Genomic DNA, 26493 nt, shown 5'->3' with positions numbered 1-26493 from the left:
ACTGGTCCCACCTGGGCTGCCCCAGCCCACAGCTGGAGCCCGTCAGGAGCAGGGGCCCTTGCCAAAGCCCCACAGCACATCGCCCCCTCCCCTGCCCCTGTCCCCAGCCACGACCTCTGCACCCAGGGGATGCAAACACATCCAGGGGCACACAAGGGGCAGGAAAAGTTTATTCATTAATGTACGCAAGAAATCCCAGCAGTGAGTTGGCTATAAGGCTCAGTGCCCAAACGCAACAGGACAGAGGGAGAAAAGGCAAGAGAAAAGCAGGAGGAAGGACAGAGGGACATAGAGAAGAGGTGTGAGACAGGGAAGCAGAAAACAGCACGCTGCAAACAAGAGAGGGGTGGGGAGTGGGACAGCCACGTAGAGAGAGGAGAGCGGACAGACTGCGCAAAATAACAGGCATAGAGATGGAGGAACAAATAAGAGCGACAGGGAGCAGGACAGAGGCCAAAGGGACCGGCAGGACAAGAAGACGGAGACAAGACAAGGGGCGGGGAAAATTTCTGCCGTGTCAGGGGGAAAAGAAACATTGGCAAGACATAAAAAATAACACCGGGGATCCGGACAGAGGTAGACATTGAAAGAAAATCTCAAAAGGCAATATGGTACACGAAACATAGACAAAAACTAAAAAATAGGGACAGGGAGATGTAAAAAGAAAGTGAAAAAGAGTGACTGGGTGCAGGAAAGAGAGGGTAGAATGGGGATTTGCAGACAGGTAGACGGCTAGAGGGAGACAAGGACAGAAAATTTTGAAAGCGATGGGATACAAGAATCATACACCAGAATTCAAACCTAGTTACGCAGAGCTGCATGGAGGGAGAGGTAGGAAGACAATTTGAAAAGCGACATAGCACAAGCCACACGGGCAAGAAGTTAAAATTAGTTTGGGGAATCAGAGAGGGAAGGGTAGGAGGGGAAATTAATTTAACTTACTGTTAATCAAATAATGACAAATAGGAACAAACGCAAAATAAAACACCTTCCTGCCACCCCTCCCTCTTTTCCTGGGCGCCTCTTCTCTCCTGACTTCTCTACATCCCAGCCCTGACCAACGCAGGGGACATGGCATGGGGGTTGCGGCTCCTTCCTCCTCAGGCTCTTTTTCTGCTCCAGTGGGGGGTCCCTCCCATGAGGCCGCAGGTCTCGCACAGGCTCTCGGCTTCCTTCAGGCACAGCCACCTGCTCCGGCCTCGGGTCCTCCACGCGCCGCAGGGGCACGTTGGCTCCACCCTGGACCTCCCTGGACTGCAGGGGAACAGCCTGCCTCACCATGGTCTTCACCACAGGCTGCAGGAGAACCTCTGCTCTGCTTCCTACCAGCGCTGCCGATGGGCTCAGCTTTAACCAGCAGCACATCCGTCTCAGCGTGGGAACTGGCTGTGCCCAACATGGGAACAACACCCGGTGTCTTCTCACAGAACCCACCCCTGCAGCCCCCGCCCCAGCTAACGACACCTCGCATGGTAAACCCAATGCAACAGCGATGGGCTACAGGCCAGGAAGAAGGAAGCAACAGGAAACCATGCTGACAGAGATGAAAAAAAACAAAACAAAAAACACACAAAACAAAAAAGAGCAATGAGCCACAAGGCAGAGAAGAAGGAATTAAAAAGGGGGGCAGTGAGGTAGACAGAGATAAACTGAAACATACCAAAAAACCTCGATGAGCTGAAGGGGAGAGACAGAGCAATTAAAGAATGGGGACGGGGAGCCAGGCAGAGAGAGAACAATAAAGGTAAAAACAGACTGTGGGACACATATTTTATATTCTAAAATCCTTTATGTAATAGAGGAGGTTTTTTGTAGAGTAGATTTTTATTTTGAACACCTTCGCTATACGCAAACAAATAGTCATATGTCAATAGATAGTAAAATGAGAGGGTTTTCTCTATTTCAATGGCTCCCACCCATGTTTCCAGATTGTAACGTTTTCTAATGTCCCCTATGAATCTCCCTCTTCTGAGGCATACAACCCCAACAATGGACCTTGGGCTGCCGTAAATGGCATCATCCTATTTCAGCGTATTACCAAATAGGCCAGAAGAAAGAGGAAGGATTCAGGTGGACATGCGGCACCTCCTTTAAAGATGAGAAGTATTTGAAGACTTCAAATGAGTGTTGATCCATCTGAAGAAATTTTGCAGCCATTGTTAGTGTGGCAGTAAAGCTGCTGTCTGTTCTCGGGAAAGGGCTTGTTCCTCCCCCTTTCCCTTCAGGTGGAAATGTATGCGTGTGATTCTATACTAAAAAATAAAAAAATAATAAGGAGGAGAGGGGAAAGGGGGCACGGAACAGTGCAGAACAAAAAGGAGAAAAAGTGGGACAGGGGAAAAACAAAAAGGGGGGGAAGAGGGAAAAAAGGAAAGGGGGGAAGGGAAAGTAGAAACACTGGGAGAGAAAGAGGGGACGGGCAAGGCGTAAAGATGGAAAAACAGGAACAACAGTTAGGAGGTGGAGGCCGGAAGGTGGAGGCCAGGAGATAGAGGCCGGAAGGTGGAGGCCAAGAGATAGAGGCCGGAAGGTGGAGGCCGGAGGCCAGAAAGTAAAAGCCGGAAAGTGGAGGCCAGAGGACGAAAAGTGGAGGCCAGAGGATGAAAAGTGGAGGCCGGAAAGGGGAGGCCAGAGGCCCAAAAAGTGGAGGCCCAAAAAGTGGAGGCCCAAAAAGTGGAGGCACAAAAAGTGGAGGCCCAAAAGTGGAGGCCAAAAAGTGGAGGCCCAAAAAGTGGAGGCCCAAAAAGTGAAGGCCAAAAAGTGGAGGCCAAAAAGTGGAGGCCAAAAAGTGGAGGCCAACAAGTGGAGGCCAACAAGTGGAGGCCAAAAAGTGGAGGCCAGAGGCCAAACAAAAAAATTTTGTAATTTTCATAATTCATTGCCTCAAAACCACCGTTTTTAACCCTCTGTAGTCTCTGTATCAAAAAAAGCAAACGTCCAGCCGCTGCTCCCACAGCAAAGGCCCCAGCGGGTAAAAGTCATGCTGGTCCTCACTGCCTCCGGGAACCCCTTCAAATGCCCCACACCTTTTGGACCTCTCTGCTTTCCTGTGGACTCCATCCTCAAAACCACCGTTTTTAACCCTCGGTAGTCTCTGTAGCAAAAAACGCAAACGTCCAGCCGCTGCTCCCACAGCAAAGGTTCCAAGGCTGAAAAGTCATGCTGGTCCTCACTGCCTCCGGGAACCCCTTCAAATGCCCCACACCTTTTGGACCTCTCTGCTTTCCTGTGGACTCCATCCTCAAAACCACCGTTTTTCACTCTCAACATCCTCCGGAGCAAAAAACGCAAACGTCCAGCTGCTGCTCGCACAGCAAAGGCCCCAGCGGGGAAAAGTCATGCTGGTCCTCACTGCCTCCGGGAACCCCTTCAAATGCCCCACACCTTTTGCACCTCTCTGCTTTCCTGTGGACTCCACCCTCAAAACCACCGTTTTTCACTCTCGGCAGCCTCCGGAACAAAAAACGCAAACGTCCAGCCGCTGCTCCCACAGCAAAGGCCCCAGCGGGGAAAAGTCATGCTGGTCCTCACTGCCTCCGGGAACCCCTTCAAATGCCCCACACCTTTTGGACCTCTCTGCTTTCCTGTGGACTCCATCCTCAAAACCACCGTTTTTCACTCTCGGCAGCCTCCGGAGCAAAAAACGCAAACGTCCAGCCGCTGCTCCCACAGCAAAGGCCCCAGCAGGGAAAAGTCATGCTGGTCCTCACTGCCTCCGGGAACCCCTTCAAATGCCCCACACCTTTTGGACCTCTCTGCTTTCCTGGGGACTCCATCCTCAAAACTACCGTTTTTCACTCTCGGCAGCCTCCGGAGCAAAAAACGCAAACGTCCAGCCGCTGCTCCCACAGCAAAGGTTCCAAAGCGGAAAAGTCATGCTGGTCCTCACTGCCTCCGGGAACCCCTTCAAATACCCCACACCTTTTGCACCTCTCTGCTTTCCTGTGGACTCCATCCTCAAAACCACCGTTTTTCACTCTCGGCAGCCTCCGGAGCAAAAAACGAAAACGTCCAGCCGCTGCCTCCACAGCAAAGGCCCAAGCGGGGAAAAGTCATGCTGGTCCTCACTGCCTCCAGGAACCCCTTAAAATGCCCCACACCTTTTGGACCTCTCTGCTTTCCTGTGGACTCCATCCTCAAAACCACTGTTTTTCACTCTCGGCAGCCTCCGGAGCAAAAAACGCAAACGTCCAGCTGCTGCTCCCACAGCAAAGGCCCCAGCGGGGAAAAGTCATGCTGGTCCTCACTGCCTCCGGGAACCCCTTCAAATGCCCCACACCTTTTGGACCTCTCTGCTTTCCTGTGGACTCCATCCTCAAAACCACCGTTTTTAACACTCGGTAGTCTGTGTAGCAAAAAACGCAAACGTCCAGCCGCTGCTCCCACAGCGAAGGCCCCAGCAGGGAAAAGTCATGCTGGTCCTCACTGCCTCCGGGAACCCCTTCAAATGCCCCACACCTTTTGGACCTCTCTGCTTTCCTGTGGACTCCATCCTCAAAACCACCGTTTTTCACTCTCGGCAGCCTCCGGAGCAAAAAACGCAAATGTCCAGCCGCTGCTCCCACAGCAAAGGCCCCAGCGGGGAAAAGTCATGCTGGTCCTCACTACCTCCAGGAACCCCTTCAAATGCCTCACACCTTTTGGACCTCTCTGCTTTCCTGTGGACTCCATCCTCAAAACCACCGTTTTTCACTCTCGGCAGCCTCCGGAGCAAAAAACGCAAACATCCAGCCGCTGCTCCCACAGCAAAGGCCCCAGCGGGGAAAAGTCATGCTGGTCCTCACTGCCTCCGGGAACCCATTCAAATGCCCCACACCTTTTGGACCTCTCTGCTTTCCTGTGGACTCCATCCTCAAAACCACTGTTTTTCACTCTCGTCAGCCTCCGGAGCAAAAAACGCAAACGTCCAGCCGCTGCTCCCACAGCAAAGGTCCCAGCGGGGAAAAGTCATGCTGGTCCTCACTGCCTCCGGGAACCCCTTCAAATGCCCCACACCTTTTGGACCTCTCTGCTTTCCTGTGGACTCCATCCTCAAAACCACCGTTTTTCACTCTCGGCATCCGCCGGAGCAAAAAACGCTAACGTCCAGCCGCTGCTCCCACAGCAAAGGTTCCAAGGCGGAAAAGTCATGCTGGTCCTCACTGCCTCCGGGAACCCCTTCAAATGCCCCATACCTTTTGGACCTCTCTGTTTTCCTGTGGACTCCATCCTCAAAACCACCGTTTTTCACTCTCGGCATCCGCCGGATCAAAAAACGCAAACGTCCAGCCGCTGCTCCCACAGCAAAGGCCCCAGCGGGGAAAAGTCATGCTGGTCCTCACTGCCTCCAGGAACCCCTTCAAATGCCCCACACCTTTTGGACCTCTCTGCTTTCCTGTGGACTCCATCCTCAAAACCACCGTTTTTCACTCTCGGCAGCCTCCGGAGCAAAAAGCGCAAACGTCCATCCGCTGCTCCCACAGCAAAGGCCCCAGCGGGGAAAAGTCATGCTGGTCCTCACTACCTCTGGGAACCCCTTCAAATGCCCCACACCTTTTGGACCTCTCTGCTTTCCTGTGGACTCCATCCTCAAAACCACCGTTTTTCACTCTCGGCAGCCTCCGGAGCAAAAAACGCAAATGTCCAGCCGCTGCTCCCACAGCAAAGGCCACAGCGGGGAAAAGTCATGCTGGTCCTCACTGCCTCCGGGAACCCCTTCAAATGTCCCATAAGTTTTGGCCCTCTCTGCTTTCCTGTGGACTCCATCCTCAAAACCACCGTTTTTCACTCTCGGCAGCCTCCGGAGCAAAAAACGCAAACGTCCAGCCGCTGCTCCCACAGCAAAGGCCCCAGCAGGGAAAAGTCATGCTGGTCCTCACTGCCTCCGGGAACCCCTTCAAATGCCCCACACCTTTTGGACCTCTCTGCTTTCCTGTGGACTCCATCCTCAAAACCACCGTTTTTAACCCTCGGTAGTCTCTGTAGCAAAAAACGCAAACGTCCAGCCGCTGCTCCCACAGCGAAGGCCCCAGCAGGGAAAAGTCATGCTGGTCCTCACTGCCTCCGGGAACCCCTTCAAATGCCCCACACCTTTTGGACCTCTCTGCTTTCCTGTGGACTCCATCCTCAAAACCACCGTTTTTCACTCTCGGCAGCCTCCGGAGCAAAAAACGCAAACGTCCAGCCGCTGCTCCCACAGCAAAGGCCCCAGCGGGGAAAAGTCATGCTGGTCCTCACTGCCTCCGGGAACCCCTTCAAATGCCTCACACCTTTTGGACCTCTCTGTTTTCCTGTGGAATCCATCCTCAAAACCACCGTTTTTCACTCTCGGCAGCCTCCGGAGCAAAAAACGCAAACATCCAGCCGCTGCTCCCACAGCAAAGGCCCCAGCGGGGAAAAGTCATGCTGGTCCTCACTGCCTCCGGGAACCCCTTCAAATGCCCCACACCTTTTGGACCTCTCTGCTTTCCTGTGGACTCCATCCTCAAAACCACTGTTTTTCACTCTCGTCAGCCTCCGGAGCAAAAAACGCAAACGTCCAGCCGCTGCTCCCACAGCAAAGGTCCCAGCGGGGAAAAGTCATGCTGGTCCTCACTGCCTCCGGGAACCCATTCAAATGCCCCACACCTTTTGGACCTCTCTGCTTTCCTGTGGACTCCATCCTCAAAACCACCGTTTTTCACTCTCGGCATCCGCCGGATCAAAAAACGCAAACGTCCAGCCGCTGCTCCCACAGCAAAGGCCCCAGCGGGGAAAAGTCATGCTGGTCCTCACTGCCTCCAGGAACCCCTTCAAATGCCCCACACCTTTTGGACCTCTCTGCTTTCCTGTGGACTCCATCCTCAAAAGCACCGTTTTTCACTCTCGGCAGCCTCCGGAGCAAAAAGCGTAAACGTCCAGCCGCTACTCCCACAGCAAAGGCCCCAGCGGGGAAAAGTCATGCTGGTCCTCACTGCCTCTTGCAACCCCTTCAAATGCCCCACACTTTTTGCACCTCTCTGCTTTCCTGTGGACTCCATCCTCAAAACCACCGTTTTTCACTCTCTATAGCCTCTGGAGCAAAAAACGCAAACGTCCAGCCGCTGCTCCCACAGCAAAGGCCCCAGCGGGGAAAAGTCATGCTGGTCCTCACTACCTCCGGGAACCCCTTCAAATGCCCCACACCTTTTGGCCCTCTCTGCTTTCCTGTGGACTCCATCCTCAAAACCACCGTTTTTCACTCTCGGCAGCCTCCGGAGCAAAAAACGCAAACGTCCAGCCGCTGCTCCCACAGCAAAGGCCACAGCGGGGAAAAGTCATGCTGGTCCTCACTGCCTCCGGGAACCCCTTCAAATGCCCCACACCTTTTGGACCTCTCTGCTTTCCTGTGGACTCCATCCTCAAAACCACCGTTTTTCACTCTCAGCAGCCTCCGGAGCAAAAAACGCAAACGTCCAGCCGCTGCTCCCACAGCAAAGGCCCCAGCAGGGAAAAGTCATGCTGGTCCTCACTGCCTCCGGGAACCCCTTCAAATGCCCCACACCTTTTGAACCTCTCTGCTTTCCTGTGGACTCCATCCTCAAAACTACCGTTTTTCACTCTTGGCATCCGCCGGAGCAAAAAACGCAAACGTCCAGCCGCTGCTCCCACAGCAAAGGTTCCAAGGCGGAAAAGTCATGCTGGTCCTCACTGCCTCCGGGAACCCCTTCAAATGCCCCACACCTTTTGGACCTCTCTGCTTTCCTGTGGACTCCATCCTCCAAACCACCGTTTTTCACTCTCGGCAGCCTCCGGAGCAAAAAACGCAAACATCCAGCCGCTGCTCCCACAGCAAAGGCCCCAGCGGGGAAAAGTCATGCTGGTCCTCACTGCCTCCGGGAACCCCTTCAAATGCCCCACACCTTTTGGACCTCTCTGCTTTCCTGTGGACTCCATCCTCAAAACCACTGTTTTTCACTCTCGTCAGCCTCCGGAGCAAAAAAAGCAAACGTCCAGCCGCTGCTCCCACAGCAAAGGTCCCAGCGGGGAAAAGTCATGCTGGTCCTCACTGCCTCCGGGAACCCCTTCAAATGCCCCACACCTTTTGGACCTCTCTGCTTTCCTGTGGACTCCATCCTCAAAACCACCGTTTTTCACTCTCGGCATCCGCCGGAGCAAAAAACGCTAACGTCCAGCCGCTGCTCCCACAGCAAAGGTTCCAAGGCGGAAAAGTCATGCTGGTCCTCACTGCCTCCGGGAACCCCTTCAAATGCCCCATACCTTTTGGACATCTCTGTTTTCCTGTGGACTCCATCCTCAAAACCACCGTTTTTCACTCTCGGCATCCGCCGGATCAAAAAACGCAAACGTCCAGCCGCTGCTCCCACAGCAAAGGCCCCAGCGGGGAAAAGTCATGCTGGTCCTCACTGCCTCCAGGAACCCCTTCAAATGCCCCACACCTTTTGGCCCTCTCTGCTTTCCTGTGGACTCCATCCTCAAAACCACCGTTTTTAACCCTCGGTAGTCTCTGTAGCAAAAAACGCAAACGTCCAACCGCTGCTCCCACAGCGAAGGCCCCAGCAGGGAAAAGTCATGCTGGTCCTCACTGCCTCCGGGAACCCCTTCAAATGCCCCACACCTTTTGGACTTCTCTGCTTTCCTGTGGACTCCATCCTCAAAACCACCGTTTTTCACTCTCGGCAGCCTCCGGAGCAAAAAACGCAAACGTCCAGCCGCTGCTCCCACAGCAAAGGCCCCAGCGGGGAAAAGTCATGCTGGTCCTCACTGCCTCCGGGAACCCCTTCAAATGCCTCACACCTTTTGGACCTCTCTGTTTTCCTGTGGAATCCATCCTCAAAACCACCGTTTTTCACTCTCGGCAGCCTCCGGAGCAAAAAACGCAAACATCCAGCCGCTGCTCCCACAGCAAAGGCCCCAGCGGGGAAATGTCATGCTGGTCCTCACTGCCTCCGGGAACCCCTTCAAATGCCCCACACCTTTTGGACCTCTCTGCTTTCCTGTGGACTCCATCCTCAAAACCACTGTTTTTCACTCTCGTCAGCCTCCGGAGCAAAAAACGCAAACGTCCAGCCGCTGCTCCCACAGCAAAGGTCCCAGCGGGGAAAAGTCATGCTGGTCCTCACTGCCTCCGGGAACCCATTCAAATGCCCCACACCTTTTGGACCTCTCTGCTTTCCTGTGGACTCCATCCTCAAAACCACCGTTTTTCACTCTCGGCATCCGCCGGATCAAAAAACGCAAACGTCCAGCCGCTGCTCCCACAGCAAAGGCCCCAGCGGGGAAAAGTCATGCTGGTCCTCACTGCCTCCAGGAACCCCTTCAAATGCCCCACACCTTTTGGACCTCTCTGCTTTCCTGTGGACTCCATCCTCAAAACCACCGTTTTTCACTCTCGGCAGCCTCCGGAGCAAAAAGCGTAAACGTCCAGCCGCTACTCCCACAGCAAAGGCCCCAGCGGGGAAAAGTCATGCTGGTCCTCACTGCCTCTTGGAACCCCTTCAAATGCCCCACACTTTTTGCACCTCTCTGCTTTCCTGTGGACTCCATCCTCAAAACCACCGTTTTTCACTCTCTATAGCCTCTGGAGCAAAAAACGCAAACGTCCAGCCGCTGCTCCCACAGCAAAGGCCCCAGCGGGGAAAAGTCATGCTGGTCCTCACTACCTCCGGGAACCCCTTCAAATGCCCCACACCTTTTGGCCCTCTCTGCTTTCCTGTGGACTCCATCCTCAAAACCACCGTTTTTCACTCTCGGCAGCCTCCGGAGCAAAAAACGCAAACGTCCAGCCGCTGCTCCCACAGCAAAGGCCACAGCGGGGAAAAGTCATGCTGGTCCTCACTGCCTCCGGGAACCCCTTCAAATGCCCCACACCTTTTGGACCTCTCTGCTTTCCTGTGGACTCCATCCTCAAAACCACCGTTTTTCACTCTCAGCAGCCTCCGGAGCAAAAAACGCAAACGTCCAGCCGCTGCTCCCACAGCAAAGGCCCCAGCAGGGAAAAGTCATGCTGGTCCTCACTGCCTCCGGGAACCCCTTCAAATGCCCCACACCTTTTGAACCTCTCTGCTTTCCTGTGGACTCCATCCTCAAAACTACCGTTTTTCACTCTTGGCATCCGCCGGAGCAAAAAACGCAAACGTCCAGCCGCTGCTCCCACAGCAAAGGTTCCAAGGCGGAAAAGTCATGCTGGTCCTCACTGCCTCCGGGAACCCCTTCAAATGCCCCACACCTTTTGGACCTCTCTGCTTTCCTGTGGACTCCATCCTCCAAACCACCGTTTTTCACTCTCGGCAGCCTCCGGAGCAAAAAACGCAAACATCCAGCCGCTGCTCCCACAGCAAAGGCCCCAGCGGGGAAAAGTCATGCTGGTCCTCACTGCCTCCGGGAACCCCTTCAAATGCCCCACACCTTTTGGACCTCTCTGCTTTCCTGTGGACTCCATCCTCAAAACCACTGTTTTTCACTCTCGTCAGCCTCCGGAGCAAAAAAAGCAAACGTCCAGCCGCTGCTCCCACAGCAAAGGTCCCAGCGGGGAAAAGTCATGCTGGTCCTCACTGCCTCCGGGAACCCCTTCAAATGCCCCACACCTTTTGGACCTCTCTGCTTTCCTGTGGACTCCATCCTCAAAACCACCGTTTTTCACTCTCGGCATCCGCCGGAGCAAAAAACGCTAACGTCCAGCCGCTGCTCCCACAGCAAAGGTTCCAAGGCGGAAAAGTCATGCTGGTCCTCACTGCCTCCGGGAACCCCTTCAAATGCCCCATACCTTTTGGACATCTCTGTTTTCCTGTGGACTCCATCCTCAAAACCACCGTTTTTCACTCTCGGCATCCGCCGGATCAAAAAACGCAAACGTCCAGCCGCTGCTCCCACAGCAAAGGCCCCAGCGGGGAAAAGTCATGCTGGTCCTCACTGCCTCCAGGAACCCCTTCAAATGCCCCACACCTTTTGGACCTCTCTGCTTTCCTGTGGACTCCATCCTCAAAACCACCGTTTTTAAACCTCGGCAGCCTCCGGAGCAAAAAGCGCAAACGTCCAGCCGCTGCTCCCACAGCAAAGGCCCCAGCGGGGAAAAGTCATGCTGGTCCTCACTGCCTCTGGGAACCCCTTCAAATGCCCCACACTTTTTGGACCTCTCTGCTTTCCTGTGGACTCCATCCTCAAAACCACCGTTTTTCACTCTCGGCAGCCTCCGGAGCAAAAAACGCAAACGTCCAGCCGCTGCTTCCACTGGAAAGGCCCCAGGGGGGAAAAGTCATGCTGGTCCTCACTGCCTCCAGGAACCCCTTCAAATGCCCCACACCTTTTGGACCTCTCTGCTTTCCTGTGGACTCCATCCTCAAAACCACCGTTTTTCACTCTCAGCAGCCTCCGGAGCAAAAAACGCAAACGTCCAGCCGCTGCTCCCACAGCAAAGGCCCCAGCGGGGAAAAGTCATGCTGGTCCTCACTGCCTCCAGGAACCCCTTCAAATGCCCCACATCTTTTGGACCTCTCTGCTTTCCTGTGGACTCCATCCTCAAAACCACCGTTTTTAAACCTCGGCAGCCTCCGGAGCAAAAAGCGCAAACGTCCAGCCCCTGCTCCCACAGCAAAGGCCCCAGCGGGGAAAAGTCATGCTGGTCCTCACTGCCTCCAGGAACCCCTTCAAATGCCCCACACCTTTTGGACCTCTCTGCTTTCCTGTGGACTCCATCCTCAGAACCACCGTTTTTCACTCTCGGCAGCCTCCGGAGCAAAAAACGCAAACGTCCAGCCGCTGCTCCCACAGCAAAGCCCCAGCGGGGAAAAGTCATGCTGGTCCTCACTGCCTCCGGGAACCCCTTCAAATGCCCCACATTTTTTGGACCTCTCTGCTTTCCTGTGGACTCCATCCTCAAAACCACCGTTTTTAACCCTCGGTAGTCTCTGTAGCAAAAAACGCAAGCGTCCAGCCGCTGCTCCCACAGCAAAGGCCCCAGCGGGGAAAAGTCATGCTGGTCCTCACTGCCTCCGGGAACCCCTTCAAATGCCCCACAGCTTTTGGACCTCTCTGCTTTCCTGTGGACTCCATCCTCAAAACCACCGTTTTTCACCCTGAGCAGCCTCCAGAGCAAAAAATGCAAACGTCCAGCCGCTGCTACCACAGCAAAGGCCCCAGCGGGGAAAAGTCATGCTGGTCCTCACTGCCTCCGGGAACCCCTTCAAATGCCCCACACCTTTCGGACCTCTCTGCTTTCCTGTGGACTCCATCCTCAAAACCACCGTTTTTCACTCTTGGCATCCGCCGGAGCAAAAAACGCAAACGTCCAGCCGCTGCTCCCACAGCAAATGTTCCAAGGCAGAAAAGTCATGCTGGTCCTCACTGCCTCCGGGAACCCCTTCAAATGCCCCACACCTTTTGGACATCTCTGCTTTCCTGTGGACTCCATCCTCAAAACCACCGTTTTTCACTCTCGGCAGTCTCCGGAGCAAAAAACGCAAACGTCCAGCCGCTGCTTCCACAGCAAAGGCCCCAGCGGGGAAAAGTCATGCTGGTCCTCACTGCCTCCAGGAACCCCTTCAAGTGCCCCACACCTTTTGGACCTCTCTGCTTTCCTGTGGACTCCATCCTCAAAACCACCGTTTTTCACTCTCGGCAGCCTCCGGAGCAAAAAACGCAAACGTCCAGCCGCTGCTCCCACAGCAAAGGCCCCAGCGGGGAAAAGACATGCTGGTCCTCACTGCCTCCGGGAACCCCTTCAAATGCCCCACACCTTTTGGACCTCTCTGCTTTCCTGTGGACTCCATCCTCAAAACCACCGTTTTTCACTCTCGGCAGCCTCCGGAGCAAAAAACGCAAACGTCCAGCCGCTGCTCCCACAGCAAAGGCCCCAGCGGGGAAAAGTCATGCTGGTCCTCACTGCCTCCAGGAACCCCTTCAAATGCCCCACACCTTTTGGACCTCTCTGCTTTCCTGTGGAATCCATCCTCAAAACCACCGTTTTTCACTCTCGGCAGCCTCCGGAGCAAAAAACGCAAACGTCCACCCCTGCTACCACAGCAAAGGCCCCAGCGGGGAAAAGTCATGCTGGTCCTCACTGCCTCCGGGAACCCCTTCAAATGCCCCACACCTTTTGGACCTCTCTGCTTTCCTGTGGACTCCATCCTCAAAACCATCGTTATTAACCCTCGGTAGTCTCTGTAGCAAAAAACGCAAACGTCCAGCCGCTGCTCCCACAGCAAAGGTTCCAAGGCGGAAAAGTCATGCTGGTCCTCACTGCCTCCGGGAACCCCTTCAAATGCCCCACACCTTTTGGACCTCTCTGCTTTCCTGTGGACTCCATCCTCAAAACCAACATTATTAACCCTCGGTAGTCTCTGTAGCAAAAAAAGCAGATGTCCAGCCGCTGCTCCCACAGCAAAGGCCCCAGCGGGGAAAAGTCATGCTGGTCCTCACTACCTCCGGGAACCCCTTCAAATGCCCCACACCTTTTGGACCTCTCTGCTTTCCTGTGGACTCCATCCTCAAAACCACCGTTTTTCACTCTCGGCAGCCTCCGGAGCAAAAAACGCAAACATCCAGCCGCTGCTCCCACAGCAAAGGCCCCAGCGGGGAAAAGTCATGCTGGTCCTCACTGCCTCCGGGAACCCCTTCAAATGCCCCACACCTTTTGGACCTCTCTGCTTTCCTCTGGACTCCATCCTCAAAACCACCGTTTTTCACTCTCGGCATCCGCCGGAGCAAAAAACGTAAACGTCCAGCCGCTGCTCCCACAGCAAAGGCCCCAGCGGGGAAAAGTCATGCTGGTTCTCACTGCCTCCGGGAACCCCTTCAAATGCCCCACACCTTTTGGACCTCTCTGCTTTCCTGTGGACTCCATCCTCAAAACCACCGTTTTTCACTCTCGGCATCCGCCGGAGCAAAAAACGCAAACGTCCAGCCGCTGGTCCCACAGCAAAGGCCCCAGCAGGGAAAAGTCATGCTGGTCCTCACTGCCTCCGGGAACCCCTTCAAATGCCCCACACCTTTTGGACCTCTCTGCTTTCCTGTGGACTCCATCCTCAAAACCACCGATTTTCACTCCCGGCAGCGTCCGGAGCAAAAAACGCAAACGTCCAGCCGCTGGTCCCACAGAAAAGGCCCCAGTGGGGAAAAGTCATGCTGGTCCTCACTGCCTCCGGGAACCCCTTCAAATGCCCCACACCTTTTGGACCTCTCTGCTTTCCTGTGGACTCCATCCTCAAAACCACCGTTTCTCACTATTGGCATCCGCCAGAGCAAAAAACGCAAACGTCCAGCCGCTGCTCCCACAGCAAAGGTTCCAAGGCTGAAAAGTCATGCTGGTCCTCACTGCCTCCGGGAACCCCTTCAAATGCCCCACACCTTTTGGACCTCTCTGCTTTCCTGTGGACTCCATCCTCAAAACCACCGTTTTTAACCCTCGGCAGCCTCCGGAGCAAAAAACGCAAACGTCCAGCCGCTGCTCCCACAGCAAAGGCCCCAGCGGGGAAAAGTCATGCTGGTCCTCACTGCCTCCGGGAACCCCTTCAAATGCCCCACACCTTTTGGACCTCTCTGCTTTCCTCTGGACTCCATCCTCAAAACCACCGTTTTTCACTCTCGGCATCCGCCGGAGCAAAAAACGTAAACGTCCAGCCGCTGCTCCCACAGCAAAGGCCCCAGCGGGGAAAAGTCATGCTGGTTCTCACTGCCTCCGGGAACCCCTTCAAATGCCCCACACCTTTTGGACCTCTCTGCTTTCCTGTGGACTCCATCCTCAAAACCACCGTTTTTCACTCTCGGCATCCGCCGGAGCAAAAAACGCAAACGTCCAGCCGCTGGTCCCACAGCAAAGGCCCCAGCAGGGAAAAGTCATGCTGGTCCTCACTGCCTCCGGGAACCCCTTCAAATGCCCCACACCTTTTGGACCTCTCTGCTTTCCTGTGGACTCCATCCTCAAAACCACCGATTTTCACTCCCGGCAGCGTCCGGAGCAAAAAACGCAAACGTCCAGCCGCTGGTCCCACAGAAAAGGCCCCAGTGGGGAAAAGTCATGCTGGTCCTCACTGCCTCCGGGAACCCCTTCAAATGCCCCACACCTTTTGGACCTCTCTGCTTTCCTGTGGACTCCATCCTCAAAACCACAGTTTTTCACTCTCGGCAGCCTCCAGAGCAGAAAACGCAAACGTCCAGCCGCTGCTACCACAGCAAAGGCCCCAGCAGGGAAAAGTCATGCTGGTCCTCACTGCCTCCAGGAACCCCTTCAAATGCCCCACACCTTTTGGACCTCTCTGCTTTCCTGTGGACTCCATCCTCAAAACCACCGTTTTTCACTATTGGCATCCGCCAGAGCAAAAAACGCAAACGTCCAGCCGCTGCTCCCACAGCAAAGGTTCCAAGGCTGAAAAGTCATGCTGGTCCTCACTGCCTCCGGGAACCCCTTCAAATGCCCCACACCTTTTGGACCTCTCTGCTTTCCTGTGGACTCCATCCTCAAAACCACCGTTTTTCACTCTCGGCAGCCTCCGGAGCAAAAAACGCAAACGTCCAGCCGCTGCTCCCACAACAAAGGCCCCAGCGGGGAAAAGTCATGCTGGTCCTCACTGCCTCGGGGAACCCCTTCAAATGCCCCACACCTTTTGGACCTCTCTGCTTTCCTGTGGACTCCATCCTCAAAACCACCGTTTTTAACCCTCGGCAGCCTCCGGAGCAAAAAACGCAAACGTCCAGCCGCTGCTCCCACAGCAAAGGCCCCAGCGGGGAAAAGTCATGCTGGTCCTCACTGCCTCTGGGAACCCCTTCAAATGCCCCACACCTTTTGGACCTCTCTGCTTTCCTGTGGACTCCATCCTCAAAACCACCGTTTTTCACTCTCGGTAGTCTCTGTAGCAAAAAACGCAAACGTCCAGCCGCTGCTCCCACAGCGAAGGCCCCAGCGGGGTAAGGTCATGCTGGTCCTCACTGCCTCCGGGAACCCCTTCAAATGCCCCACACCTTTTGGACCTCTCTGCTTTCCTGTGGACTCCATCCTCAAAACCACCGTTATTAACCCTCGGTAGTCTCTGTAGCAAAAAACGCAAACGTCCAGCCGCTGCTCCCACAGCAAAGGCCCCAGCGGGGAAAAGTCATGCTGGTCCTCACTGCCTCCGGGAACCCCTTCAAATGCCCCACACCTTTTGCACCTCTCTGCTTTCCTGTGGAATCCATCCTCAAAACCATCGTTATTAACCCTCGGTAGTCTCTGTAGCAGAAAACGCAAACGTCCAGCCGCTGCTCCCACAGCAAAGGTTCCAAGGCTGAAAAGTCATGCTGGTCCTCACTGCCTCCAGGAACCCCTTCAAATGCCCCACACCTTTTGGACCTCTCTGCTTTCCTGTGGACTCCATCCTCAAAACCACCATTATTAACCCTCGGTAGTCTCTGTAGCAAAAAACGCAGATGTTAAGCCGCTGCTCCCACAGCAAAGGCCCCAGCGGGGAAAAGTCATGCTGGTCCTCACTGCCTCCGGGAACCCCTTCAAATGCCCCACACCTTTTGGACCTCTCTGCTTTCCTATGGACTCCATCCTCAAAACCACCGTTTTTCACTCTTGGCATCCGCCGGAGCAAAAAACACAAACGTCCAGCTGCTGCTCCCACACCAAAGGTTCCAAGGCGGAAAAGTCATGCTGGTCCTCACTGCCTCCGGGAACCCCTTCAAATGCCCCACACCTTTTGGACCTCTCTGCTTTCCTGTGGACTCCATCCCCAAAACCACCGTTTTTCACTCTCAGCAGCCTCCAGAGCAAAAAACGCAAACGTCCAGCCGCTGCTCCCACAGCAAAGGCCGCAGCGGGGAAAAGTCATGCTGGTCCTCACTGCCTCTGGGAACCCCTTCAAATGCCCCACACCTTTTGGACCTCTCTGCTTTCCTGTGGACTCCATCCTCAAAACCACCGTTTTTCACTCTCGGCAGCCTCCGGAGCAAAAACCGCAAACGTCCAGCCGCTGCTCCCACAGCAAAGCCCCAGCGGGGAAAAGTCATGCTGGTCCTCACTGCCTCCGGGAACCCCTTCAAATGCCCCACACCTTTTGGACCTCTCTGCTTTCCTGTGGACTCCATCCTCAAAACCACCGATTTTCACTCCCGGCAGCGTCCGGAGCAAAAAACGCAAACGTCCAGCCGCTGGTCCCACAGAAAAGGCCCCAGTGGGGAAAAGTCATGCTGGTCCTCACTGCCTCCGGGAACCCCTTCAAATGCCCCACACCTTTTGGACCTCTCTGCTTTCCTGTGGACTCCATCCTCAAAACCACAGTTTTTCACTCTCGGCAGCCTCCAGAGCAGAAAACGCAAACGTCCAGCCGCTGCTACCACAGCAAAGGCCCCAGCAGGGAAAAGTCATGCTGGTCCTCACTGCCTCCAGGAACCCCTTCAAATGCCCCACACCTTTTGGACCTCTCTGCTTTCCTGTGGACTCCATCCTCAAAACCACCGTTTTTCACTATTGGCATCCGCCAGAGCAAAAAACGCAAACGTCCAGCCGCTGCTCCCACAGCAAAGGTTCCAAGGCTGAAAAGTCATGCTGGTCCTCACTGCCTCCGGGAACCCCTTCAAATGCCCCACACCTTTTGGACCTCTCTGCTTTCCTGTGGACTCCATCCTCAAAACCACCGTTTTTCACTCTCGGCAGCCTCCGGAGCAAAAAACGCAAACGTCCAGCCGCTGCTCCCACAACAAAGGCCCCAGCGGGGAAAAGTCATGCTGGTCCTCACTGCCTCGGGGAACCCCTTCAAATGCCCCACACCTTTTGGACCTCTCTGCTTTCCTGTGGACTCCATCCTCAAAACCACCGTTTTTAACCCTCGGCAGCCTCCGGAGCAAAAAACGCAAACGTCCAGCCGCTGCTCCCACAGCAAAGGCCCCAGCGGGGAAAAGTCATGCTGGTCCTCACTGCCTCTGGGAACCCCTTCAAATGCCCCACACCTTTTGGACCTCTCTGCTTTCCTGTGGACTCCATCCTCAAAACCACCGTTTTTCACTCTCGGTAGTCTCTGTAGCAAAAAACGCAAACGTCCAGCCGCTGCTCCCACAGCGAAGGCCCCAGCGGGGAAAGGTCATGCTGGTCCTCACTGCCTCCGGGAACCCCTTCAAATGCCCCACACCTTTTGGACCTCTCTGCTTTCCTGTGGACTCCATCCTCAAAACCACCGTTATTAACCCTCGGTAGTCTCTGTAGCAAAAAACGCAAACGTCCAGCCGCTGCTCCCACAGCAAAGGCCCCAGCGGGGAAAAGTCATGCTGGTCCTCACTGCCTCCGGGAACCCCTTCAAATGCCCCACACCTTTTGCACCTCTCTGCTTTCCTGTGGAATCCATCCTCAAAACCATCGTTATTAACCCTCGGTAGTCTCTGTAGCAGAAAACGCAAACGTCCAGCCGCTGCTCCCACAGCAAAGGTTCCAAGGCTGAAAAGTCATGCTGGTCCTCACTGCCTCCAGGAACCCCTTCAAATGCCCCACACCTTTTGGACCTCTCTGCTTTCCTGTGGACTCCATCCTCAAAACCACCATTATTAACCCTCGGTAGTCTCTGTAGCAAAAAACGCAGATGTTAAGCCGCTGCTCCCACAGCAAAGGCCCCAGCGGGGAAAAGTCATGCTGGTCCTCACTGCCTCCGGGAACCCCTTCAAATGCCCCACACCTTTTGGACCTCTCTGCTTTCCTATGGAATCCATCCTCGAAACCACCGTTTTTCACTCTTGGCATCCGCCGGAGCAAAAAACACAAACGTCCAGCTGCTGCTCCCACACCAAAGGTTCCAAGGCGGAAAAGTCATGCTGGTCCTCACTGCCTCCGGGAACCCCTTCAAATGCCCCACACCTTTTGGACCTCTCTGCTTTCCTGTGGACTCCATCCCCAAAACCACCGTTTTTCACTCTCAGCAGCCTCCAGAGCAAAAAACGCAAACGTCCAGCCGCTGCTCCCACAGCAAAGGCCGCAGCGGGGAAAAGTCATGCTGGTCCTCACTGCCTCCGGGAACCCCTTCAAATGCCCCACACCTTTTGGACCTCTCTGCTTTCCTGTGGACTCCATCCTCAAAACCACCGTTTTTCACTCTCGGCAGCCTCCGGAGCAAAAACCGCAAACGTCCAGCCGCTGCTCCCACAGCAAAGCCCCAGCGGGGAAAAGTCATGCTGGTCCTCACTGCCTCCCCGAACCCCTTCAAATACCCCACATTTTTTGGACCTCTCTGCTTTCCTGTGGACTCCATCCTCAAAACAACCGTTTTTAACCCTCGGTAGTCTCTGTAGCAAAAAACGCAAGCGTCCAGCCGCCGCTCCCACAGCAAAGGTTCCAAGGCGGAAAAGTCATGCTGGTCCTCACTGCCTCCGGGAACCCCTTCAAATGCCCCACACCTTTTGGACCTCTCTGCTTTCCTGTGGACTCCATCCTCAAAACCACCGTTTTTCAACCTCAGTAGCCTCCGGAGCAAAAAATGCAAACGTCCAGCCGCTGCTACCACAGCAAAGGCCCCAGCGGGGAAAAGTCATGCTGGTCCTCACTGCCTCCGGGAACCCCTTCAAATGCCCCACACCTGTTTGACCTCTCTGCTTTCCTGTGGACTCCATCCTCAAAACCACCGTTTTTCACTCTCGGCAGCCTCCGGAGCAAAAAACGCAGATGTCCAGCCGCTGCTCCCACAGCAAAGGCCCCAGCGGGGAAAAGTCATGCTGGTCCTCACTGCCTCCGGGAACCCCTTCAAATGCCCCACACCTTTTGGACCTCTCTGTTTTCCTGTGGACTCCATCCTCAAAACCACCGTTTTTCACTCTCGGCAGCCTCCGGAGCAAAAAACGCAAACGTCCAGCCGCTGCTCCCACACCAAAGGTTCCAAGGCGGAAAAGTCATGCTGGTCCTCACTGCCTCCGGGAACCCCTTCAAATGCCCCACACCTTTTGGACCTCTCTGTTTTCCTGTGGACTCCATCCTCAAAACCACCGATTTTCACTCCCGGCAGCGTCTGGAGCAAAAAACGCAAACGTCCAGCCGCTGGTCCCACAGAAAAGGCCCCAGTGGGGAAAAGTCATGCTGGTCCTCACTGCCTCCGGGAACCCCTTCAAATGCCCCACACCTTTTGGACCTCTCTGCTTTCCTGTGGACTCCATCCTCAAAACCACCGTTTTTCACTCTCGGCAGCCTCCAGAGCAGAAAACGCAAACGTCCAGCCGCTGCTACCACAGCAAAGGCCCCAGCAGGGAAAAGTCATGCTGGTCCTCACTGCCTCCAGGAACCCCTTCAAATGCCCCACACCTTTTGGACCTCTCTGCTTTCCTGTGGACTCCATCCTCAAAACCACCGTTTTTCACTATTGGCATCCGCCAGAGCAAAAAACGCAAAAGTCCAGCCGCTGCTCCCACAGCAAAGGTTCCAAGGCTGAAAAGTCATGCTGGTCCTCACTGCCTCCGGGAACCCCTTCAAATGCCCCACACCTTTTGGACCTCTCTGCTTTCCTGTGGACTCCATCCTCAAAACCACCGTTTTTCACTCTCGGCAGCCTCCGGAGCAAAAAACGCAAACGTCCAGCCGCTGCTCCCACAGCAAAGGCCCCAGCGGGGAAAAGTCATGCTGGTCCTCACTGGCTCGGGGAACCCCTTCAAATGCCCCACACCTTTTGGACCTCTCTGCTTTCCTGTGGACTCCATCCTCAAAACCACCGTTTTTAACCCTCGGCAGCCTCCGGAGCAAAAAACGCAAACGTCCAGCCGCTGCTCCCACAGCAAAGGCCCCAGCGGGGAAAAGTCATGCTGGTCCTCACTGCCTCTGGGAACCCCTTCAAATGCCCCACACCTTTTGGACCTCTCTGCTTTCCTGTGGACTCCATGTTCAAAACCACCGTTTTTCACCCTCAGTAGCCTCCGGAGCAAAAAATGCAAACGTCCAGCCGCTGCTACCACAGCAAAGGCCCCAGCGGGGAAAAGTCATGCTGGTCCTCACTGCCTCCGGGAACCCCTTCAAATGCCCCACACCTTTTGGACCTCTCTGCTTTCCTGTGGACTCCATCCTCAAAACCACCGTTTTTCACTCTCGGCAGCCTCCGGAGCAAAAACCGCAAACGTCCAGCCGCTGCTCCCACAGCAAAGCCCCAGCGGGGAAAAGTCATGCTGGTCCTCACTGCCTCCCCGAACCCCTTCAAATACCCCACATTTTTTGGACCTCTCTGCTTTCCTGTGGACTCCATCCTCAAAACCACCGTTTTTAACCCTCGGTAGTCTCTGTAGCAAAAAACGCAAGCGTCCAGCCGCCGCTCCCACAGCAAAGGTTCCAAGGCGGAAAAGTCATGCTGGTCCTCACTGCCTCCGGGAACCCCTTCAAATGCCCCACACCTTTTGGACCTCTCTGCTTTCCTGTGGACTCCATCCTCAAAACCACCGTTTTTCAACCTCAGTAGCCTCCGGAGCAAAAAATGCAAACGTCCAGCCGCTGCTACCACAGCAAAGGCCCCAGCGGGGAAAAGTCATGCTGGTCCTCACTGCCTCCGGGAACCCCTTCAAATGCCCCACACCTGTTTGACCTCTCTGCTTTCCTGTGGACTCCATCCTCAAAACCACCGTTTTTCACTCTCGGCAGCCTCCGGAGCAAAAAACGCAGATGTCCAGCCGCTGCTCCCACAGCAAAGGCCCCAGCGGGGAAAAGTCATGCTGGTCCTCACTGCCTCCGGGAACCCCTTCAAATGCCCCACACCTTTTGGACCTCTCTGTTTTCCTGTGGACTCCATCCTCAAAACCACCGTTTTTCACTCTCGGCAGCCTCCGGAGCAAAAAACGCAAACGTCCAGCCGCTGCTCCCACACCAAAGGTTCCAAGGCGGAAAAGTCATGCTGGTCCTCACTGCCTCCGGGAACCCCTTCAAATGCCCCACACCTTTTGGACCTCTCTGTTTTCCTGTGGACTCCATCCTCAAAACCACCGATTTTCACTCCCGGCAGCGTCCGGAGCAAAAAACGCAAACGTCCAGCCGCTGGTCCCACAGAAAAGGCCCCAGTGGGGAAAAGTCATGCTGGTCCTCACTGCCTCCGGGAACCCCTTCAAATGCCCCACACCTTTTGGACCTCTCTGCTTTCCTGTGGACTCCATCCTCAAAACCACAGTTTTTCCCTCTCGGCAGCCTCCAGAGCAGAAAACGCAAACGTCCAGCCGCTGCTACCACAGCAAAGGCCCCAGCAGGGAAAAGTCATGCTGGTCCTCACTGCCTCCAGGAACCCCTTCAAATGCCCCACACCTTTTGGACCTCTCTGCTTTCCTGTGGACTCCATCCTCAAAACCACCGTTTTTCACTATTGGCATCCGCCAGAGCAAAAAACGCAAAAGTCCAGCCGCTGCTCCCACAGCAAAGTTTCCAAGGCTGAAAAGTCATGCTGGTCCTCACTGCCTCCGGGAACCCCTTCAAATGCCCCACACCTTTTGGACCTCTCTGCTTTCCTGTGGACTCCATCCTCAAAACCACCGTTTTTCACTCTCGGCAGCCTCCGGAGCAAAAAACGCAAACGTCCAGCCGCTGCTCCCACAGCAAAGGCCCCAGCGGGGAAAAGTCATGCTGGTCCTCACTGGCTCGGGGAACCCCTTCAAATGCCCCACACCTTTTGGACCTCTCTGCTTTCCTGTGGACTCCATCCTCAAAACCACCGTTTTTAACCCTCGGCAGCCTCCGGAGCAAAAAACGCAAACGTCCAGCCGCTGCTCCCACAGCAAAGGCCCCAGCGGGGAAAAGTCATGCTGGTCCTCACTGCCTCTGGGAACCCCTTCAAATGCCCCACACCTTTTGGACCTCTCTGCTTTCCTGTGGACTCCATCCTCAAAACCACCGTTTTTCACTCTCGGTAGTCTCTGTAGCAAAAAACGCAAACGTCCAGCCGCTGCTCCCACAGCGAAGGCCCCAGCGGGGAAAGGTCATGCTGGTCCTCACTGCCTCCGGGAACCCCTTCAAATGCCCCACACCTTTTGCACCTCTCTGCTTTCCTGTGGAATCCATCCTCAAAACCATCGTTATTAACCCTCGGTAGTCTCTGTAGCAGAAAACGCAAACGTCCAGCCGCTGCTCCCACAGCAAAGGTTCCAAGGCGGAAAAGTCATGCTGGTCCTCACTGCCTCTGGGAACCCCTTCAAATGCCCCACACCTTTTGGACCTCTCTGCTTTCCTGTGGACTCCATGTTCAAAACCACCGTTTTTCACCCTCAGTAGCCTCCGGAGCAAAAAATGCAAACGTCCAGCCGCTGCTACCACAGCAAAGGCCCCAGCGGGGAAAAGTCATGCTGGTCCTCACTGCCTCCGGGAACCCCTTCAAATGCCCCACACCTTTTGGACCTCTCTGCTTTCCTGTGGACTAGAACCTCAAAAGCACCATTTTTCACTCTCGGCAGCCTCCGGAGCAAAAAACGCAAACGTCCAGCCGCTGCTCCCACAGCAAAGGAGCCAGGGGGGAAAAGTCATGCTGGTCCTCACTGCCTCCGGGAACCCCTTCAAATGCCCCACACCTTTTGGACCTCTCTGCTTTCCTGTGGACTTTAACCTCAAAACCGCCATTTTTCACTTTCGTCAGACTCCGGAGCAAAAAACGCAAATGTCCAGCCACTGCTCCCACAGCAAAGGAGCCAGGGGGGAAAAGTCATGCTGGTCCTCACTGCCTCCGGGAACCCCTTCAAATGCCCCACACCTTTTGGACCTCTCTGCTTTCCTGTGGACTAGAACCTCAAAACCAGCATTTTTCACTCTCGGCACACTCCGGAGCAAAAAACGCAAACGTCCAGCCGCTGCTCCCACAGCAAAGGAGCCAGGGGGGAAAAGTCATGCTGGTCCTCACTGCCTCCGGGAACCCCTTCAAATGCCCCACACCTTTTGGACCTCTCTGCTTTCCTGTGGACTAGAACCTCAAAAGCACTATTTTTCACTCTCGGCGCACTCCGGAGCAAAAAACGCAAACGTCCAGCCGCTGCTCCCACAGCAAAGGAGCCAGGGGGGAAAAGTCATGCTGGTCCTCACTGCCTGCGGGAACCCCTTCAAATGCCCCACACCTTTTGGACCTCTCTGCTTTCCTGTGGACTAGAACCTCAAAACCGCCATTTTTCACGCTCGGTACACTCCGCAGCAAAAAACGCAAACGTCCAGCCGCTGCTCCCACAGCAAAGGAGCCAGGGGGGAAAAGTCATGCTGGTCCTCACTGCCTCCGGGAACCCCTTCAAATGCCCCACACCTTTTGGACCTCTCTGCTTTCCTGTGGACTATAACCTCAAAACCGTCATTTTTCACTCTCGTCAGCCTCCGGAGCAAAAAACGCAAACGTCCAGCCGCTGCTCCCACAGCAAAGGAGCCAGGGGGGAAAAGTCATGCTGGTCCTCACTGCCTCCGGGAACCCCTTCAAATGCCCCACACCTTTTGGACCTCTCTGCTTTCCTGTGGACTAGAACCTCAAAACCGCCATTTTTCACTCTCGGCACACTCCGGAGCAAAAAACGCAAACGTCCAGCCGCTGCTCCCACAGCAAAGGAGCCAGGGGGGAAAAGTCATGCTGGTCCTCACTGCCTCCGGGAACCCCTTCAAATGCCCCACACCTTTTGGACCTCTCTGCTTTCCTGTGGACTAGAACCTCAAAACCACCATTTTTCACTCTCGGCACACTCCGGAGCAAAAAACGCAAACGTCCAGCCGCTGCTCTCACAGCAAAGGAGCCAGGGGGGAAAAGTCATGCTGGTCCTCACTGCCTCCGGGAACCCCTTCAAATGCCCCACACCTTTTGGACCTCTCTGCTTTCCTGTGGACTTTAACCTCAAAACCGCCATTTTTCACTTTCGTCAGACTCCGGAGCAAAAAACGCAAACGTCCGGCCGCTGCTCCCACAGCAAAGGAGCCAGGGGGGAAAAGTCATGCTGGTCCTCACTGCCTCCGGGAACCCCTTCAAATGCCCCACACCTTTTGGACCTCTCTGCTTTCCTGTGGACTAGAACCTCAAAACCGCCATTTTTCACTCTCGGCACACTCCGGAGCAAAAAACGCAAACGTCCAGCCGCTGCTCCCACAGCAAAGGAGCCAGGGGGGAAAAGTCAAGCTGGTCCTCACTGCCTCCGGGAACCCCTTCAAATGCCCCACACCTTTTGGACCTCTCTGCTTTCCTGTGGACTAGAACCTCAAAAGCACTATTTTTCACTCTCGGTACACTCCGGAGCAAAAAACGCAAACGTCCAGCCGCTGCTCCCACAGCAAAGGAGCCAGGGGGGAAAAGTCATGCTGGTCCTCACTGCCTCCGGGAACCCCTTCAAATGCCCCACACCTTTTGGACCTCTCTGCTTTCCTGTGGACTAGAACCTCAAAAGCACTATTTTTCACCCTCGGCGCACTCCGGAACAAAAAACGCAAACGTCCAGCCGCTGCTCCCACAGCAAAGGAGCCAGGGGGGAAAAGTCATGCTGGTCCTCACTGCCTCCGGGAACCCCTTCAAATGCCCCACACCTTTTGGACCTCTCTGCTTTCCTGTGGACTAGAACCTCAAAACCGCCATTTTTCACTCTCGGCACACTCCGGAGCAAAAAACGCAAACGTCCAGCCGCTGCTCCCACAGCAAAGGAGCCAGGGGGGAAAAGTCATGCTGGTCCTCACTGCCTCCGGGAACCCCTTCAAATGCCCCACACCTTTTGGACCTCTCTGCTTTCCTGTGGACTAGAACCTCAAAACCGCCATTTTTCACTCTCGGCACACTCCGGAGCAAAAAACGCAAACGTCCAGCCGCTGCTCCCACAGCAAAGGAGCCAGGGGGGAAAAGTCATGCTGGTCCTCACTGCCTCCGGGAACCCCTTCAAATGCCCCACACCTTTTGGACCTCTCTGCTTTCCTGTGGACTAGAACCTCAAAAGCACTATTTTTCACTCTCGGTACACTCCGGAGCAAAAAACGCAAACGTCCAGCCGCTGCTCCCACAGCAAAGGAGCCAGGGGGGAAAAGTCATGCTGGTCCTCACTGCCTCCGGGAACCCCTTCAAATGCCCCACACCTTTTGGACCTCTCTGCTTTCCTGTGGACTAGAACCTCAAAAGCGCTATTTTTCACTCTCGGCGCACTCCGGAGCAAAAAACGCAAACGTCCAGCCGCTGCTCCCACAGCAAAGGAGCCAGGGGGGAAAAGTCATGCTGGTCCTCACTGCCTCCGGGAACCCCTTCAAATGCCCCACACCTTTTGGACCTCTCTGCTTTCCTGTGGACTAGAACCTCAAAACCGCCATTTTTCACTCTCGGCACACTCCGGAGCAAAAAACGCAAACGTCCAGCCGCTGCTCCCACAGCAAAGGAGCCAGGGGGGAAAAGTCATGCTGGTCCTCACTGCCTCCGGGAACCCCTTCAAATGCCCCACACCTTTTGGACCTCTCTGCTTTCCTGTGGACTAGAACCTCAAAAGCACCATTTTTCACTCTCGGCACACTCCGGAGCAAAAAACGCAAACGTCCAGCCGCTGCTCCCACAGCAAAGGAGCCAGGGGGGAAAAGTCATGCTGGTCCTCACTGCCTCCGGGAACCCCTTCAAATGCCCCACACCTTTTGGACCTCTCTGCTTTCCT

This window comes from Vanellus vanellus, assembly GCF_965231255.1.
Source record: "Vanellus vanellus genome assembly, chromosome: 28".
NCBI lineage: Eukaryota > Metazoa > Chordata > Aves > Charadriiformes > Charadriidae > Vanellus > Vanellus vanellus.
This window is presented reverse-complemented; position numbering follows the sequence as displayed.